This window comes from Nycticebus coucang, chromosome 12 (assembly GCF_027406575.1).
Source record: "Nycticebus coucang isolate mNycCou1 chromosome 12, mNycCou1.pri, whole genome shotgun sequence".
Classification (NCBI taxonomy): domain Eukaryota; kingdom Metazoa; phylum Chordata; class Mammalia; order Primates; family Lorisidae; genus Nycticebus; species Nycticebus coucang.
Window position 1 is genome coordinate 90965649 of NC_069791.1, and position 20638 is coordinate 90986286.

Below are 20638 nucleotides of genomic sequence, written 5' to 3' on the forward strand. Positions count from 1 at the left end.
TGGGCCTCAGATGAAGAGGAGGCGGCGGCAGTGGTGGAAGAGGCGGCGGCGGCGGGGGTAGGGAGCTTGGAAACGCGAGCGGGGATGGTAGGTGGTTTGGACTCGCCGAGCCGCCGTCGTTTCCAGAAAGGGTTTGACTGGAGGAACCTCTGGAGCAGCTGTGAGTTTGGGGGGGGGGGTTGAGGAAAAGGGGGGCATTGAGAGATGAAGGGGCGGGGGTTAGGTACCTTTGAGAAAGTGGGGGTGGAAGGGGAGGAGTGGAAATCAGAGCCTTGTCTGGACTGGTCCCTCTGGAAGAAGAAGCTGTGAGGGGAGCCTGTGGCGTGTCAGCCGCAGGGCTTAGAAAACTTACCTACTGCCCCTTGCCTCCCCACTGCCAGCACTTCTCAACCTGGGGCCTGGGGATCTGGGGGCGGAGCTGCCCTGGAGGGGGTGCAGAATCTGGTCCAATGTCCTGGGTAAGCGCTGCGAGGTAGGAGCCCAAGGGGGAGGTGGTGGGTGAATCCTCCCTCATTTCCCTCCCCACCCCCATCCTTCTCTTGAATCATTAACAGCCCTGGAATTAAGGGGCTCAGACCTGAAGGCCTTTCTGTGCACCTTCGCTATAAACGATAACCATCTGTGCCTGAGGTAATGAGGCTGGAGGCTTTGCCTGTATCCTGTATAGGAAGTGGGACGGGGTGACAAATGTATTGTTTTTGTCACTCCTCACCCCTCATCCTCTCCCATACACATCCCTCATTTCCACTTTAATTCTCTGTAGCAAAGTGGCAATCCTGGTCCTCCCCCCCCCCCACTTCTTCCTTTATGATACTTAGTACCGTGGTTATCTCTTTTAAATTTGGTGTTCAGTCTCTATCCCAGATCTTAACTGCATGCTTTGAAATACTTCAGTTATAGGCTGTCACCTCGGAGTACCTCTCAATGCCTGGTAGCTCCTAATTATAATGAGCATTTTCTTTTATGAATATTGGAATTCTTAAGCCCTTGCAAGGAATCCTAAATGGCATCATAGCCAAGGAATCAAGGTCTCTTGCTCTAAATACTTTATGTGTGAGGAATTTACATGTTGTCAACTCTTCCCAAAATGATTTGATGCTAGGCTAATTCTGGATTTCTGTGTTTCTCTCCACCCACTCTTCATGATGCACTTCAGAGAACAGAAAACCCCATATTACTTTTTTGTTTCTGCAATTGGACAATAGCTCTTTTATCGTTTTCTCCCTTTGTGTGTGGCACACAAATCTTTAGTGACACATTCAGCTTGTGCTTATTTTCATCTTATTTATTTAGCTGATTCTTTGTGTATAGATGGTCTTAAATGACACAGTGCGATCTGTTTAGTTTGTTTTAAAGAAGAATACAAAAAATACAAACCAATAAAGGGTGTGAGAAAATTGTTTGAGGAAAGCAAAGAATGAATGGAAAGAAAGTATCTTTGTTGATATGCTGTTTGGCTTAAAAAAATTCATCAAGTAGCACTCCTCTAGGCTTTCATATAGATGTCAGAAGGAAATGTAATGAGTTTTGTTTTGGTGTTGATAAATTCTTTGGAAATCTTTTGTTGAATCTGAAACTATTTTCTGAAGAACTTTAGACAGTGCCTAAATTTAGGGGTCCTTTGATAGGAAGTGCCCATAAATCCTGTCCTCTGTAAGTGAGCTTCCTATGCATGTTGCTTGAATTATCATAATGGGTGTTCTGATGCTGGCAAGAGAGTCCCACCCTACTTATTAGGGCTTTTAGGCCTGATAAAACTTGGTTGTACAAGTAACGGTATGTTTAGATGTTTCGCAGAAATACAACAAAGGAATGACTACTGTTCTTACCTTAGTTGATTTGGAACCAAGTTTGCCATTGAATAAAACTGGCTACTAAGTGCCAGACAGTTTCAGGCAGTAGGCGTACCAAGGTGACACAAGCAAAAGGTCTATCCCCTGGGGAGCTTACATTGGAGTGGGGAGTGGGAACAGAGAGGCAGATAATAAATAAGTAAGTTAGATTTTGATTAGATACTGAAAAAAATAAGAGTGATCTGATAGAAAGTGTGATGCAGTCAAGGAAGACTTTTCCCAGGAGGTGACACATAAGTTGAATTTTAAATAAAAAGAAGGACCCAGCTATGCAAAGATAAGGAGAGGAGCCTTTCAGGTTCAGAGAACAGGTAGTACAGAAACTGGCTGGAATAAGTTTAGCAAGTTCTAGGGACTGGGAAGAAAGAGACAGGGTGAAGAGGGCATGGGCTGAAGAAACAAGGTCATAGAGGTAGAAGTGGGCTTCAGAGTAGATGGGCAAAGTAAGAATCGGAAGGAGAAGGAAGTAGAAAGTGCTGCTGCTTTTTTATTCTGTTGCCTTTCCTAGGGTCTTATCTCTTACTCTCTTTGCAGGTACTGTTAGACTATTGTAGTAAAACAAGTCACCCTGCTGAGACTGGGAGAGGAGGAGGCAGTGATCACCTGGGTCTTTTCTGGCAAATAGAGCTCATGTTACATGTTCAAACTTCAGCAAGATGTTCATTTGAGGGCACACCTTTTTCCTTAAAGTATTTTTTCTTATTATATGCTGCTATTTAAAATTGCATAAGTCCTCTGGGTTCTAGTATGAATCTTTCTTTGCTTCCAGCTCTACATGAATTTAAGATCGGAGGATTGGGCAAGTGTTAATAATAAACCCCTGTCAGTCTACAAAGATGACCATCAGGATCTAAGTTTCAAGTTGTTCATTGTAGGGAAGCAGAGTTTCTGTTGCAATAGTCCCACTCTTGTCTTGTCCTCCTCATGACTAATAACACTCAGCTGAGTGTAGGTTGGTGTTAAAAGTTCACTCAGTGGATTACATTAGATAAATGACCATTGTAGGGCTCCATTCCACTATGTTGGCATCTTTGGGCTGGCCTGTAACCAAGGGATGTAACCTAGTTTTGCCTTCTATTGGGGGCATTTATCTCTAATATTCTGCTGCTTTTCAGCCTCACCTTGACCAGATTGTCCACTTGAACTGCCCAGTCAAGAATCCTCCTTGATTTGACCCTCTTGAGCTATCTTTCAGTGGGCTGAAACAGAAAGAATATGCTTTTTTCTTCTTTTGAACCCCACAACAGTGACTAGTGTGTTCTTTGAGTGAATTGGCTCTTTGAGCCAGGCGGTTGAGAGACTTAAATGTTGCTAGGGCTATTCGCTGTAAACTCACGATTAGAAATGCCAAATAAAACCTTTTAGTGTTTGGGAAAAATGAATCAGAAATTGAGGACTTGTCACCTGTTTTAGGCGCTAATATTCTAGTAGCACCTGTAGATGGGTTGTTAAAATCAACTTGAATAGAGCTTTCTGGGCAGTCCTGGAGTAATGAAAGAGAGGGAGCAGATCCTCGTACTGAATTACTGAATTCTGACTTGACTGCAAACAAAAAGTCTTTTCAAGCAAAGTACTAAAGTGAACAGCTAGGAACAGGCAAACAATAGACTCCACCTTCATACTTAGGAGTTTATCTCAAAGGAATGGAGAACTGATAAGAATGGAGACAACAGTGTGTGTGTGTATATATACATACATACATACATACAGAGGGTGCCAAAAAATTGTGTACACGTTTTAAGAAAGGAAAAATCATATTAAATTTGTAGTACTTAAGTCATGTTTGACTTCTGCAATTACAAGAGGTGCTCAACATGACCTGTGTTCATCTTTCGTTATTGCTATGTATTAAGTGTTACAATTTTAATGTAGTGTTTTCCTTTCTTAAAATGTGTGTACATTTTTTGGGGTACCCTCTATGTATATGTATGTATGTGTGTGTGTATTTGTTTTTGGCCCAGGTAGAGATTTTGGACTTAACTTTATATGCTAATGCTGGCCATAAAATGCTCTCTATCTGGTGGGTTATTAAGCTGTGCACTATTCATCTTCATTTCAATGGTTTATTATAACTCCAGTATGGAAATACCCTGTAGGCTGAAATATCAGCCAGTTTGGAGACTGGTGGCTCTTTTCTAATTTTTGAAAGGGGGTGGATGGGTAGGAGGGGACTTGAACACAGAGAGAAGCCATTGACACCTACATTGGCCACTAATTGTATTTGGGGAAAGAATCTGCAAATTTAAATGAATCGGATTCTTGGAGCTGAGCTGGCCTTTTAATTTAGGATACAAGTGGATTTATTTCTCAGACTTTGTGAGCTTTTGGACAGACTGTTCTGAAAGGTGGGCAAACTAGAAAGCCAGTTGATGCCACTTGCTATTGGAGTTGCAGGTAAGTGGTTTTGCATTGCATTAGATGACTTAAAGTTAATGTGATTTTGATATTGTTTTGATATGCAGCTGCTCCTCTACTTACGGTGGGTCAGGGTCCCCTAAACCTGTCATAACTTGAAGATCCTGTAAGTGGAAAAATGGATTTAATACACCTAAGCTACTAGTTGTTATAATCCAGCCTACTTTAAACATGCCCAGAACATTGGCCTACAGTTGAGCAAATAAAAACTTTATAATAAAGTGTTGAATATCTGATGTAATTGTTTAATACTAAACTGAAAGTGAAACACAGGAGGGTTATATAGGTACGTGAAGAAGTCAAGGACCATTGGTATGTGCTGCAGTAAGGAGGGTTAATTGTCCTAAGGTGCAGAAGTGGTAACTTAGATTGAAACAATAGTAATTATGTGGTAACTCCCATTTCCCCAGCTCTAGATAATTTACAGTTACCTCTGTGTGTGTTTATAGGTATTGATACCAGTGATAACAGTTCTCCTTAAATGTTGGAGTAGTGTTCCAAGTTCTTTGCACAGTGGATTAGGTTTGAGTTAGTGTCCTTCAATTTAAATCTAGTTTCAGCCGGGTGTGGTGGCTCACACCTATAATCCCAGCCTTCTGGTAGGCTGAGGCAGGTGGATTGCATGAGCTTAAAAGTTCAAGACCAGCCTGAGCAAGAGCTATACCTCATCTCTAAAAAATAGTAAGGCATTGTGTTGGGTGCCTGTAGTTCCAGCTACTTGGGAAGCTGAGGCAGGAGGATCACTTGTGCCAAGAGTTTGAGGTTGCTGTGAGCTCTGATGTCATAGCATTCTATGGAGGGTGACAGTGAGACTGTTTCAAAAAGAAAAGAAAAGAAAAAAAAAACCTAGTTTCACTAGATTTTGTGTATGTTTTTCTGGGTGATGGAGAATGCTCTTTCTCTTGGGAGGGATAAGGAGATTAAATAGCACTTGACTAATTAGAGAGTAATCACAAACTAGAGTTTACTGTATCAATTTAAATCCCTTTGGTATCCTAGGGGATTGGTTCCTGGACCCTTGTGGATACCAAAATTCACAAATACTCAAGTCCCTTATACATGTATAAAATTGCTTAGAATGCTGAGTGTCATGGCATGCACCTGTAGTCCCAGCTACTTAGGAGGCTGAGGCAGGGGGATTCCTTGAGCTTGGGAGTTTGAGGCCAGCCTGAGCAACATATAAGTCCCTGTCTCTAAAAAATTAAATAAAATGATGTAGTATTTGCATATAACCTCTCTATATATTCTCTCATATACTGTCAAGAATTTCTTGGCTTGGCACCTGTAGCTCAAGCAGCTAAGGCGCCAGAGACATACACCAGAGCTGGCAGTTCGAATCCAGCCCGGGCCTGGCAAACAACAATGACAACTACAACCAAAAACAAAAAAACAAATAGCTGGGTGTTGTGGTGGGTGCCTGTGGTCCCAGCTACTTGGGAGGCTGAGGCAAGAGAATCACTTAAGCCCATGAATTGGAGGTTGCTGTGAACTGCGATGCTACAGTACTCTACTCAGGGCGACAGCTTGAGGAACTGTCTCAAAAAAAAAAAAAAAAAAAAAGAAAAGAATTTCTAGGTTACTTGTAGGACCTAATACGATGTACATTCTATGTTAATAGTTGTTACACTGTATTCTTAAAAAATTACATTATTTGTTAGGATTTTTTTTTTCCTGATTTTTTTTTTTTTTTCGAGGCAGTCTCACTTTGTCACTCTCAGTAGAGTGCCATGGCATCACAGCACACAGCAATCTCAAATTCCTGGGCTCAAGTTATTCTCTTGCCTCAGCCTCCTAAGTAGCTGGGACTGTAGGCATCCACCACAATGCCTGGCTATTTTTACAGACAAGGTCTCACTCTTGCTCTGGCTGGTCTAGAACTGTGAGCTCAGACGATCCACCCGCCTCAGCCTGCCCAAGTGCTGGGATTACAGGCGTGAGCCACCCGCTGGGCCTTTTTCTCAATATTTTGATCTGTGCTTGGGTGAATCTGCCTGTGCAAAGGGCCTGCCTGCTGCACTGAAATAATGAGAGAAAAGGTTGGAAGTGGCTCAGACTTAATTCTTTGAAGATGTGTTAATGCTGAAAGGAAGAAATGGCAGGAGGAGAAAGGCCAAATCATTTCATTTAAGATGTATGCACATGAGACCTTTCAATACTATACATCAGAATAGGAAAGCTCGGCAAATCGATCTTGAGGTCACCTTTGCCCAGGGCATAGATGCCAACCTGATTGTAAGCAAAGACAGACATGTTAGTGACTTTTCCTGCCTGCTTGGCCTTGCTCAAGAGTGTCCTCTGAGCTGTGCTGTGTTGTTGGGTTTGGGGCTGAATTGTAGCATCATCTGTGTTCCAATTCTGTTGTGCTTTGCTGAGGGCACAACCTCAGGAATTCATGATTGGAAATAGTTGTACCACTGAAGCCTATAGATTCAGCCCAGATCTGATGACCTATCAAGGTCTCAGTACTACTGCAAGTGTGAGAGTTTCTAGCATCTTGTAATCACTGCCTCTCACTCTGCCTGTCAGTCCAGGGACAGTGTGTTGGAAAGATATGCCCCCTTATTTAGTATAGTAGCAGGTTGCTTACACACACACAGTCAAGCAAAAGAGTTCTGTTACACTTTGAGCTCTCTTTTATTTGTGAGGGGTTTGCACTTCATGCAGTGTTTGCCTAAAGGGTGTTGGTGTGTGTCCTATAATTTTGATTCCGAACAAGTCTCAAATCATTATATTTATTATATTGAAAGTAGTTAATTCCTCTTCTTCCAATTTAGGAAGAAGCAAGAAGAGGTCAGACCCTTGCAGAACCTTGGAATTATCTGGTGTGATTTTTTTTTCAAGTTGGGCTTTGAGGAGCTCTCTCAGGGGCCATTGCTGGAGTATATTGTGGCAGAGATGAGAGGATTTTGCTATTTTTCTTCCATTTCACCTATTGCTTCCCTCTGAGAAGTTACTATAATGTTGTGTTATATTGGGTTTCCCTGTAAGATTCCAGTTGAAGAAAATGTTGTGAGGCTGAAAGAAGGTTGAAAAGTTGTGATTTTAATGTGAACACAGATCGAGGAAGGTAAGTAAGTTTGTTTAAAGTTACAGAATAAGGTTCAGGCAGCTGCCATACTACAATCAGGTGTTCTTTGCATTTATTCTTGTTCTCTTAGTTACACTGCCTCTTTCAAACAAGTTAGTGTACGCACTTGGTAGAGTTTGGGTTTAACTGAATCCTCGGTGCTTCATCTTCCCTATTCTTGGGTTCTCTCTACTCAGACATTTTGTCATAAGCTATTAGTCTTTTGGAGAAGTCTCCTTGCAATGAAGCATATCTGAGGTAGAATTATTAATGGGTAGTGGGATGGGAAGCTCCTTAGTTTAGAAGAGGTGGTAGATACTTAGGAGAGCTGGCCTTTTTTCCCTCAGAATATTTCTGAAAGTGACCACACTTTAGAGAACACCTGTATAAAATGCTAAACTGTGTACTTCCTTTTCCCAGTAACCTGCCCCGGAATCTGAATAGGAAAACCCAGGTGTACCCGTTGACAGAAAAGTTTTCAAGTGCCTCTGGAAATACCACAGTGGATATACATCCCTTAGGTTTTTAAAATGTCTGTGAAGCAAATTTGCGGCGCCTGTGGCTCAGTCGGTAGGGCGCCGGCCCCATATACCGAGGGTGGCGGGTTCAAACCCAGCCCCGGCTGAACTGCAACCAAAAAATAGCTGGACGTTGTGGCAGGCGCCTGTAGTCCCAGCTACTTGGGAGGCTGAGACAAGAGAATCGCTTAAGCCCAGGAGTTGGAGGTTGCTGTGAGCTGTATGATGCCAGGGCACTCTACCGAGGGCCATAAAGTGAAAGTGTCTCTACCAAAAAAAAAAGTTTGCTTTATATCTTCTTGGTAACTATGTAGTGGGTGCTGTTTAAATAGGAGGGGGAGGTGGGGAATACAGTGAAGGTGCTGGGACTCCAGTAGAGTGGGTCCTAGGAGGCAGGATCAGGGACATGCTGGAAGTCTCAGGCGCTCTGAGGAGTTATTTTTCCCTGTGGTGGTGATATTTTCTTCTTAGTAAGTAGAATTCGAAAGTTAGGAGCGTTAGAGGGAATGCTGTGTGTCCACTTTTTTTTTTCCCCCAGATTAATATAAGGGTACAAATGATTAGGTTACATTGTTTGTGTTTTCTTTGGTAAAGTTCAAGTTGTAGTTGAGCGCTTCACCCAGGTCTGTGTCCACTTGTAAGAATGTTTTCATGGCTTTTTCTCTTAGCAAATTAGTTTTTCTTGGCTTGGCACCTGTAGCTCAGTGAGTAGGGCACCAGCCACATACACCGAGGCTGATGAGTTGGAGCCTGGCCTGGGCCTGCTAAACAACAATGACAACTGCAACAAAAAAATAGCCAGGGTTGTGGTGGGCACCTGTAGTCCCGGCTAGTTGGGAGGCTGAGGCAAGAGAATCGCTCAAGCCCAAGAGTGTGAGCTTGTTGTGAGCTGTGACACCACGGCATTCTACTGAGGGCAACATAGTGAGACTCTCTGTCTCAAAAAAAAAAAAAATAAATAAAAATAAAAAATTAGTTTTTCTTTGAAATAACTAGTCATTTGCTCAAAAGAGTTGGTCTTAGCTCATGCCCATGGTAAGAATTCTGCTTGGGGATCTCCTAACCTATGAAAAGTCTAAAGACTTTTCCAGAGGCCTTACATAGGTAGTTCAGGTGTGGGGAAGAGTGTGTGTAGGAGAACAGGCCTTTGGGAGGGTGGTGGTGGGGTGGTGGTGGTGCTGTGGTATTATGGACTGGGTGTAGAAGGGAAAGAGAAATAATGCCCATCAGTGGTTCCGCTAGGAAAGGGTAGAAAATGCCAATAGAGTTTTCTGGGAGAACAGTGGGTAGGGAAGGAGCTGGTTCACAAGATTGTCTAGCTCCAGGGAACACCACTCACAAGGAGGGGTACAAAGACCTGCAGAGTTGAGCAGAGCAAGCTCAGCGGCCCTGACTGGGGGTTCTGACCCAAGTTCTCCAACTAGAAAGTGTGTCTGCCAAGAAGGGATGAGTGCTGGGACTCAACTGCTGGTTTGAGCAGATTGGTCTTCAGGACTGACTAGTCAGTGATGATAGAGTGCTAGCTTTTTTGATATCTCTTACAACTTTATTTTGGTAAATCAGAAGTCGATAAACAAGAGGGGTTGTAATGTGCCTGGGTCCATTAGAGTTGTTTGGGTTGGGATACATAATGAAGAGAATACTAGGCGGTGGCTCTTGCCATTCATTGTCTGCTATTCAAAGGGAACAGTTAAATGTCAAGTATTGAGGTAGTTGCAGGAACTAGGAAAATGTGAAATAAATCTCAGGTAAAACTATTCAAATAATTCTTGATTTCATATTTTTATATCATGTTTGCTTTAGCAGGTCAAATTAGTTCTTTAGTCTGTCTTTTTTTTTTTTTTTTTTTTTTTTCAGTTTTTGGCCGAGGCTGGGTTTGAACCCACCATCTCCGCTATATGGGGCTGGAGCTGTACTCCTTTGAGCCACAGGAGCCACCGTAGTCTGTCTTCTTTTTTTTTGTTTGAGACAGAGCCTCAAGCTGTTGCCCTGGATAGAGTGCTGTAGCATCATAGCTCACAGCAACTTCAAACTCCTGCGCTCAAGCGATTCTCCAGCCTCTGCCTCCCAAGTAGCTGGGACAACAGGCGCCTGCCACAATGCCTGCTATTTTTTTGGTTGCAGCCATTGTTGTTTGGTGGGCCCGGGCTGGATTCGAACCCACCAGCTCAGGTGTATGTGGCTGGCCTCTTAGCCGCTTGAGACACAGGCACCGAGCCCCTAGTCTGTCTTCTTATAAAAAATTTTTTTGGCTCAGCACCTGTGGCTCAAGCGGCTAAGGCGCCAGCCATATACACCTGAGCTGGCGGGTTTGAATCCAGCCTGGGCCCTGTCAAACAATAATGGCAGCTGCAACCAAAAAAAAAAGAAAAAAAAATTTAGCCAGGCGTTGTGGCAGGTGCCTGTAGTCCCAGCTACTTGGGAGGTGGAGGCAGGAGAATCACTTGAGCCCAGTAGTTTGAGGTTGCTGTGAGCTGTGATGCCACAGCACTCTACCCAGGATGGATCTGTCCATAGGGCCTGATTTCCTACTAGTGCTGAAAATGGCAAGCAGTGCTCTGAATTGGTGACAGGCGTGGATTTAATGATTGGATCAAGCAGGGAAGTGGCTTCTAAGCATCAGTGTAGTTGAATTTAATGTGGGCCTCTTTTTCCGTGGTTATTAATTATATAGTTCCAACAGTTCTTGGTCAGCAACTAAGTGTCTAACAATTTAGTTCTGATACTGTCTGGAGTTAGCGCAGATCCCCACATGTTAATGACTGAGTCCCACAAGATTATCCTACTTCAGAGGCCAGCTGCAGGTCTTGGGTATTCTCAAGTCTGGCCAACTACAAATATGGGGGTTCCCATGACACTCCCCCTAACCTCTACCTTGCCATGCCAGGTTTGATAGTTTGCTGGCATGATTCACAGAATTCAAGAAAGCAAGCTATGTGAGATTATAGTTTTGTTGTAAAAGATGTAACTGAGGTACAGGCACATGGAAGAGATGGATAGGGCAAGGAATGAATTGAGGGGCACAGAGTGCCCATGCACCTTCTGGGTGCGCCATTCTCCCTTCCAGATCATGGGTGGTTTCACCACCCGGGAAGCTTTCCTAGCCTGATTATTTCAGAGTTTTAAATGAGGTTATCTTCTGTAAGCATAGTCACTGGCGGTTGGTGATTGAACTCTGTCTCTAGCCAACTCTCCCTCTCCAGAGCACAGAATGTAGGGCTTTAACCTCTAATTTTGTTCTGGTTTTTATGGATTGGCCCTTCACTTGAAACTATTTATCAGGTCCACCCTGAAATCACGTAGTTAGCATAAACTCTGATGCGATCTAAAGGGTCTCTTCCTGAGTAACAAAGGACACCCAGTCAGGAAATTCCATGGGTTTTAGGGCTTTGGCAGGAATCTGGGATTATGACCAAATATATTTTTCTTACACCACATTAGTGCTCCGGTTTTGTGTCCTGTGATTAGTAACGGAATAAGGATACCAAAGGTCGATTAATTTAATAGATAATGAACATTGGGTATTTCTTGGCATCTAGATACTGCAAATTGAATAGCTTTAGATTCAAAGGAACAGATGCCTCCCTCAATCAATATGAAATGTTATTCTCAGAATGTGCAATATTCTTGAACTTCACAGGTGCAAACACCTTTCCTAATACACTAAATAAGTTCAGTTTATAAGGAGTCGTATTTAGATTTTGTGTTATCTTTTAGTGAATTTTAGAAAAATTTGTATATACATAGTACATTGGTTAATAGTATAGGCTCTAGACTCAGACAGTCTGGGTTTGAGTCTAAACTTTACCACCCACTTGACCTTGGCTGAGCCACTTATCTCTAAGCCTTTCTCCCACATACTACGTATAGAGTGAGGATAATCACAGTAAACATTTGGGAGGATTCAATAAGACAGTGCTTTTGAAGGATAAGGCATAATTCCTGGCATATAAATAAACATTTAATAACATTAGCTATTACTACGTATTAGGTATGGCATTCATAGCTAAGCCCACCTGGATTGGCACTCCCAAGGACCAGGAACTATGCATATCATTTTACCTCCTCTTATAGTCAGTTTATGAGACAGCGTATAAAACATTGCTAGGCACACAGTTGATACAAGTATAAAATCTACCCTCTGGGTATCTGGGAAATACATGAGTAACTCTGTAATGGAAACTTCCAGCCTGTTTCCAAAGCTGGCCTAAAACCCAAAGATGGAAAATCTTCCTCCTGAAACCCTATGGAAACTGTTTGAGCCTAGCAATGGCGACAGGAGCTAAGATACTACTGTTGGATCAAAAACTGGGAAACTGCCTCAGCACCAACTTAAGCCCAAGTGTTTGAGGTTGCTGTGAGCTGTGATGTCACGGCATCTAACCAAGGGTGACAATGTGAGACTCTGTCTCAAGAAAAAAAAACAAAACTGGGAAACTGATCCAGGAGACCTTTTAATTTTTGCCTGTATGCTTTGAGAGTCAAGGAATTGGGCAAAACCACATGAGACTTTGGGCAGGAAACAGATTTATTTTAATAATGTTTGAGAGAGTCAGTGGCAAGTACCATGCTGTGTGTGTTGTTTCTCAGAGAAAGTAAAAAGCCACAGAGCTACATGCAAAGGGCTTACTGACTGCTTAAAAGGGTCATTTGTTGGTGCAACTCCTCAGAGTCTGGGTCTCTAATTTTTCCTGTAGTTCATCCCTCTGGACAATCCACTGTAGTGGGGCCACCACTGGACTGAATCCGTGAGTTTAGGCTAAACTCTGTCACCAGTTGCTGTGTGTACTTGCAAAGGTCACATCTCTTAGAGTCTGTGTTTTCTTAATTATGACATAAAGGATTTAGAACTAAATCACTCTTTCCCAAAGTGTGGCTTTGGTTACACTTTAATATGTGTGCTGCTGAAGTGAACATTTAAGTGTGTTTTTTGTACCACTGATGGCGTGCGAGATGATTTTTGGCAGTACATTATGGATAGTTTTCCTTATGAGTTCTATTTTTTAAGTGTTATCGAAAACATAATTAGCATATCATACCTATAACTACATAGATGGTGCTTAGGCTGTTACTAAAGTCATGTCAGAGGACAAAATAACAAATTTAGATTACAGATCTCAGTTGGCTTTATTTGCTATTCTAGAATTGGGCAATACTTCATTCTGTGTAAGACAGAATAAGTATTCCCATGAGTTGAGAGAGGGAGTTGGCTTTATTGAGGGAAGGGCTGAAGAAAGCAGAAGTAAAGAACAAAGAGTGCATTAGTCCTTTCAAAGCTACTTTCTTTATAAGGCAGGAAATAGGAGACAGAACAATAGAAAACTAACTGATTAGTCATGTCAAGTTACCTCAGGCTGCCTTTTTTGTATAAGGATTAAGGCAGTAGCAACTTCATTATCATCATGATTGAAGATTTAAACTGATCCGTTAGGGAAATTGGCTGTTATCTCTTCTGGTTTTTCAGGTCAGGGAAGGTCAGATAATCTGTTTGGGGATGTGGAACTTTAGCATTGGTTACCACATTTTGATTTTTAGTCTGGTCCTAGTGCAGGAGCTTAGTCCAAAACAACGGCCTTCCATATTTTTTATTTAACAGTAGATATGGGTTTTTTTTTTTTAAGCTTTTAAGAGAAATGTTAGGTGAACGGTGATTGGAATGGTAAATGGATATGTAATATCTAAAGATGGCAGAGGAATGGCTAAATTTTATAAATTCTAAGACTCAGTTATTCTATTGCATATCACACCTTACTTGATGAAGTCTTTGTGGTGATAGCCACAGTACAGCAGGTTATTTTTGTGTTCATGGCAAAAATACCCATAAGTAGGTTGTGTAGAATTTAAGATCACAGATGATAGTGGTAGCTTTTGTTTTAATAATCAAAAAATGAGTAATATTGTTTCCTCATTTACCTTTAGTAGTTTTCTTGCAACCTGAATTGATCTTTAGTTCCTTTCTCTCTTTGATGTTAGCTCTCATGGTGGAACTTAGGTCTCATTTTTTCTATTGGGGAGGACAAGAAAGCCTAACTACGTCTCTTGAAGTCACGCCAGTGCCTGGATTCAATGTTCTATAAGGCTGAGGCTCTGTTCCATCTAAAGAGCTGACCTGGACATTACTTCTTGCAGGAAACCGATTTAAAGAGACAGTATGACATGTATTCTAAAATGAAGTTTAACAGTGACGCAGCCAGTATTAAAATCTTGTTTCCCTTTCTGTCATATTGCTCATAATGCATCATAGTGGAGGTCTTGAGAAGGAAAACCAGTAGTGGTAGAAATGATGCAGAGTATTGTGGGAGGTGCTTTCTTTTTCAGCAGAACTCAGAATGAAACCGAATATCTGTTTGTTTTTTTTTGTAGATACAGAGTCTCACTTTATTGCCCTTGGTAGAGTGTCATGGCATCACAGCTCACAGCCTCCTGCTCTTGGGCTTAGGTGATTCTCTTGCCTCAGCCTCCCCAGTAGCTGGGACTACAGGCGCCCGCCACAACGCCCGGCTGTTTTTTGTTGCAGTTTGGCCGGGGCCGGGTTTGAACCTGCCACCCTCGGTATATGGGGTCGGCGCCCTACTCACTGAGCCACAGGTGCTGCCCAAAACCGAGTATCTGTTGAACAACAGAAGCATTTTTCAGATGTAGTCTCTGGTTTCTTGATTCTTTTTTTTAAATCCTTAATTATCTGTAGTCCCTAGAGATTTTATGTGTATCTGAAGACTGTCATCTTTCATTATCAACGTTTTTTTTTTTTTTTTTTTTGTAGAGATAGAGTTTCACTTTATTGCCCTCGGTAGAGTGGGGTCACACAGCTCACAGCAACCTCCAACTCCTGGGCCTAGGCGATTCTCCTGCCTCAGCCTCCCGAGTAGCTGGGACTACAGGTGCCCGCCACAACGGCTGGCTATTTTTTTGTTGCAGTTTGGCGGGGGCTGGGTTTGAACCCGCCACCCTCGGTATATGGGGCCGGCGCCCTGCTCACTGAGCCACAGGTGCCGCCCTCAATGTTTGTTTAGTGGTCTATGTGATCTTGTTCTGAATTAACTCAGCATAAAGAACCATGGATCTGGGCCAGGTATGGTGGCTCACACCTGTAATCCCAGCACTCTGGGAGTCTGAGGCCAGTGAATTGCCTGAGCGCACAGGTTCAAGACCATCCTGAGCAAAAGTGAGACCTTATCTCTTAAAATAGCTGGGCGTTGTGGCAGGTACCTATAGTCCCAGCTACCTTGGAGGCTGAGGCGAGAGAATCGCTTGAGCCCAAGAGTTTGAGGTTGCTGTGAGCAAAAATAAAAATAAAATGAAATAAACCATGGATCTAGTATAGCTCCTTGTAATAAATTGCTTAGTTTTTCAATTGTAGTTTTAAAAAATTGTTATAAAGATGGTTCCAGTCTAATATCTTTCTGTGCCAAGTGTTGCTACTAGAGATTAGGTTAAAATACAACAAAATGGTGGCAATGGTGTAGCCCAAGATTTTTCTTCTACTTTATTTATTTAATGCAAGGTTTCTACATGATTTCATCATAAGAAACTCTCAGATCCCACTCAAATTAATCCACATGAAAAAAGCCAACAATCCCATATATCAATGGGCAAGAGACATGAATAGAACTTTCTCTAAAGACGACAGACGAATGGCTAACAAACACATGAAAAAATGTTCATCATCTCTATATATTAGAGAAATGCAAATCAAAACAACCCTGAGATATCATCTAACCCCAGTGAGAATGGCCCACATCATAAAAATCTCAAAACTGCAGATGCTGGCGTGGATGTGGAGAGAAGGGAACACTTATACTGCTGGTGGGACTGCAAACTAGTACAACCTTTCTGGAAGGAAGTATGGAGAAACCTCAAAGCACTCAAGCTAGACCTCCCATTTGATCCTGCAATCCCATTACTGGGCATCTACCCAGAAGGAAAAAAATCCTTTTATCACAAGGACACTTGTACTAGACTGTTTCTTGCAGCTCAATTTACAATCGCCAAAATGTGGAAACAGCCTAAATGCCCACCAATCCAGGAATGGATTAACAAGCTGTGGTATATGTATACCATAGAATACTATTTAGCCATTAAAAAAAATGGAGACTTTACATCCTTCGTATTAACCTGGATGGAAGTGGAAGACATTATTCTTAGTAAAGCATCACAAAAATGGAGAAGCTTGAATCCTATGTACTCAATTTTGATATGAGGATAATTAATGACAATTATGGTTATGGGGGGGAAGCAGAAAGAGGGAATGAGGGAGGGGGCGGGGCCTTGGTGTGTGTCACACTTTATGGGGGCAAGACATGATTGCAAGAGGGACTTTACCTAACAATTGCAATCAGTGTAACTGGCTTATTGTACCCTCAATGAATCCCCAACAATAAAAAAAAAGAAACTCTCAGATCCCGACTGAGGTGGCATCTAGTGTTCCAGGCCTCAAGTCTTCATAGGTTATAAATTTGTCTTGTCTTTTTTTTTTTTTAATACATTATAAATTTGATTTTGTCATTCATACTGTGTTGTCTCCTGAGAGAGGTCATTACCTATGTTATTGGGCACATTGGAAAAAGGGAAATGCCTGTTTTTACTCAAGGCTTTATTCTGCAAGATTAAAAATCTTTCTTTTCACTAAGATTTAATTCATGTAATAGAGCAAGGCATCTTTGGTGTAGATTTTATGAGTTCAAACCATACAACTTACCTTTCTCCTTGGATGTAAAAATCACAAGACCTCCTTACTCAGGGTGGAGGGTAGACAGCCAGGTTTCTCAAACAGTTCATGTCCCTTAGTGTGGAAGTTTATTATTATTTATAAATAATGGCTGATGGGTCTTGATAAATTTTGAAAGGGGACACACAGGGGTTGTGATGTTTGCCCTTGATCTGCAGACTAGGTCTTGCAAAGTGGGATTATTTTCTTCTTTTCTTGGGAAATTGCCATTGGTTCCATATGTCTTGGTTAAGGTGTGGGCACCTGAGCAGTAGGGCTTTGAAAGGTGAGAGTCACATGAAAGAAGATCATTCTTTTCCAGTAATACAAATAATTATCTCCATGTAGTATAATTTCTATAAAAGTATAAACATTCAAGACCCAACAGATACTATAATAACTTAAAGTCAAAAGGAAAGGTGTACAAACATAACGTAGAGTTTAATACCTTTTTAAGCCATTCTTGTTTCTAGCACCACTTACTATGGTCTTCTAATGGTCAGATAGTCTTTCAGTTCATCTGGAATCTTTTCATGTCTAAAATAAAGTCCTTTTAGGATGTTGGAAACTTGAACTTTCATGATAAATTCAAGTAAAAAAAGAAAAGCACTTAATAGAAGACTTTAACTCCTACCTTAAAACCTCTTTAATGAAATAACTGAAATTGCTTAATTTATTAGAGCATTTGCTTTTCTAAGTTTCTACCTGTCAACCATTACTTCTACTAGTCAAAGAGATGATTTTAGGCAACAGGTAAAAAAATCTTACCTGTTGCCTTGTCCCCATTTGGAAGGAAACCTGTTTTTCCTTTCCTCTCAGCAGTTTTGCCTAAGCTTCTCCCCTTTTTGATTTTCAACTTTACTGTTTGCATATGGTCTTTATATCGATTGACTGAAGACAAAGTTCTAAAGGTCTCTAGTATTTAATTCTTGTGACATAACCAGTTCAAGCAAAAAACCTTTAATTATGCTTAATAGAACAAAACTTTAAAAAACACTTCTAATAATGTTTGAGGCTTCTAGACAGATACAGATTGACTATTCCTAATCCAAAGATTGAAAACCCAAAATGCTCCAAAATCCAAAACTTTTCTTTTTTCCCCGAAACAGAGTCTCACGTTGTCACCCTCCGTAGAGTACTATGGTGTCACAGCTCACAGCAATCTCAAACTCTTGGGCTCAAACAATTCTCTTGCCTCAGCCTCCCAAGTTAGCTGGGACTAAAGGTGCCTGCACAATGTATGGCTGTTTTTTATTTATTTATTTATTTTATTTTATTTTTTTTAAGAGACAAAGCCTCACTTTTGTCACCCTCGGTAGAGTGCCATGACATCACAGATCACAGCAACCTCCAGCTCTTGGGCTTAGGTGATTCTCTTGCCTCAGCCTCCCGAGTAGCTGGGACTACAGGCACCCATCACAACACCTGGCTATTTTTTTGTTGCAGTTTGGCTGGGGCCGGGTTTGAACCCGCCATCCTCGGTATATGGGGCTGGCGCCCTACCCACTGAGCCACAGGTACCACCCGCGTGGCTGGTTTTTAGAGATGAGGTCTCACTCTTGCTCTGGCTGGTCTCAAACTCCTGAGCTCAGGCAGTCCATCCACCTTGGCCTCCCACAGTCCTAGGATTATAGGTGTGAGCCACGGCACGAAGCCCAAAATCTGAAACTTTTTGAATGGCAACATGATGCTGAAGGGAAATGCTCATGGGAACCTTTCAGATTTTTGTATTAAATATAACGCAAATATTCCAAAGTTTGAAATTTGAAATCCAAAACACTTATGGTCCCAAACATTTGGATAAAGGATACTGATACTCAACCGGTCTAAAATATTTTCTCTCTAAGGAGGACTGAATTTTGTCGTTTTCAAGTTAAAAAATAGCTACTCAGGAGGCCAAGGTTTGGGAAGATAGCATGAGGTCAGGAGTTTGAGACCAGCCTGGACAAGAAAGCAACACCTGATCTGTAACAATTGCTTTCTTTTTTTTTTTAACAATTAGCCGGGCATGGTGGTGTGTGCCTATAGTCCCAGCTACTCAGGAGATGGAGGTGAATGAAGGTTGAGGTGGGAGGATAATTTGAGCCCAGATGTTCGAGGTTGCAGTGATCTGTGATTGCACCACTACTCTCCAGCCTGGGTGACAAGGTGACACCTCATTGCTTAAGAAAGAAAAAAAAAAAAAAAAGAAGAAATACATGAGCAAAGGACTGGTTTTCTCATACATAGCAGATTATTCATAGGGGACATCTGAAACTCAGAACCAGTCGTGTTAAGCTAGAAAATTTTGGCTGCCAGAATTTAATGCTTCTGTGGTTGTATTTGAAGTGGGATATGTGTGTAGTCTGAATTTTTCTGAAAAACTGACTTTAGGATCGGATACATGGTATTTCAGGAAGAATTGTGTTTATATGTTGCCAGCTACTCATTACAACAAATTTGAGTGCCTACTGTAGATCTTGCTCTTAAGGACCTTATAGTCTAGTCTGGGAGGAACACCAGACACAACAATTAGAAAACGTTATAAAAGCAGTGCTATAAAAATAGCAGTGCTAAAAATGAAGGTGCTGAGGGGCAGAAAGGCTCTCAGTCAGTCCTGTGGGAAGTAAAATCTGATCCAGGCTTAAAAGAGCAAGACTAGAGAATGAGGAATAAGGAGGCATTCCAAGCCATGGTAACAGTGTGTGTAAGAGATAAGAGACTCTGTGACTTCCTGGAGAATGGCAGCTGTTTTGATCTGAAGTGCTGAGGTGCCTAGAATTGAGAGGGGGAGAATAGTGACAGTAGATGAGGCCAAATCCAGAAGGACCTTGTATGCCTTAAGTTTGGATTTTATTCTATGGGCAAAGGGGAAATATTAAATTATTAATGGTATGTGTGTGTTAGAAAGATCGTTCCAGTGGCAATGTGGATGAGAAACTGAAGGGAGCCATCCTTGAGGTAAGTAAACCGTTTGTGAAGATACTGCAGTAAAGATGGTAGGGGCCTAAACTAAGTCACTGGAGAATTACTGAGGAGAGGTTGATATTCAGGAGTTAAAGATTACAAAGTTTGGCTTATTCTGATAAAAGTTCATTGTTTCCCTGTCCTACATAGGCCAGTAGGTAGAACAGTGCCCTGCTTCATACAGTCACTCAGAGACCCAGGCTTATGTGGGTTCTACTGTCTCAGTTCATCATGACTGGGAAAAAGATGGCGGAGATGTCACACGTCAACTCTGTTCATGGGCCTGGAAATGATAAATATCCCATCTGCTTACGGCTCACTGTATCATTTCTGCCTGCTGCACACTGGACAGAAGTAGTCACATTTCTCCACCTAACTGAAAGAATGCTCAGAAACTGGGAGAGCAGAAGGAATGAGACTGGGGGGCTTGTCTCTCTTTGTCACAGTGTAGGTAGTTGTGTAAGTTGCTTTACTTCTGAGCTTATTTCCTCAGCTATAAAATAGTGATAGCAATAGTTCCAATCTCCTTGGGTAGTCATGGAGATTAGATGCTATCATAACTGTAAAATTCCTATTATTATGCCTGGTATAATAAAGATATTGGAGGGAATCTTCAAGTTTGGTTGTGATTTTCAAACTGTGGAACATATCTCACTGATGGGTTATAAATAGTTATTTTAACAATTAAAAATAAAATGAAACAAAGTACAGATCAGAGTACATCATGGAAGAATATATATTGAGTAAATTCTTTAAAGGGTAAATTTTCATGAAATTTTTCCTGTATTTGTATGTTCATTGGGTCAGGACTTAACATGTATTTCTCAGTGAAGGTTGTGGTTGACATTTGAAACCTTTAGTCTAAGTTCATTTCTCAGTGACTGAAAGACTCATACACACCAAAGTAAAAAAAAAAAAAAAAAAAGCCATTCTATCATAGTATGCTTGTTTGAAAAAGGTGTTTTAAATCTCCATATTAAATTTTGAGAAAGAATAGAAGTTTTCAGATTTTGACTTTGCTGCTTACTACCTTCTAGAGTATTGTTATTGGATTGTTGGTGTATAAAAATAATTTGAAAATGGTACTTTACCAGCCTGAGCAAGATCCCATTTCTACAAACAATAGGAAAAT

At 41.5% G+C, this 20638-nt stretch overlaps 1 protein-coding gene across 7 annotated transcripts in view; it reads left to right on the forward strand.

Annotated features, from left to right (window-relative positions):
- DCUN1D3 (defective in cullin neddylation 1 domain containing 3) overlaps positions 1 to 20638 on the forward strand; it is a 53682-nt gene that overhangs the window by 476 nt on the left and 32568 nt on the right. The window contains exons 1-2 of one of the 7 annotated variants that reach the window (XM_053557768.1): positions 1 to 160; positions 381 to 472. The exons of 1 other annotated variant lie outside the window; for it this stretch is intronic. The gene's annotated coding sequence lies outside the window, so the exon portion shown is untranslated. Of the gene's footprint in view, positions 161 to 366; positions 473 to 20638 lie in introns of those variants that run through there. 5 more of the 7 variants (XM_053557770.1, XM_053557767.1, XR_008373473.1 and 2 more) reach the window with 5 other exon arrangements.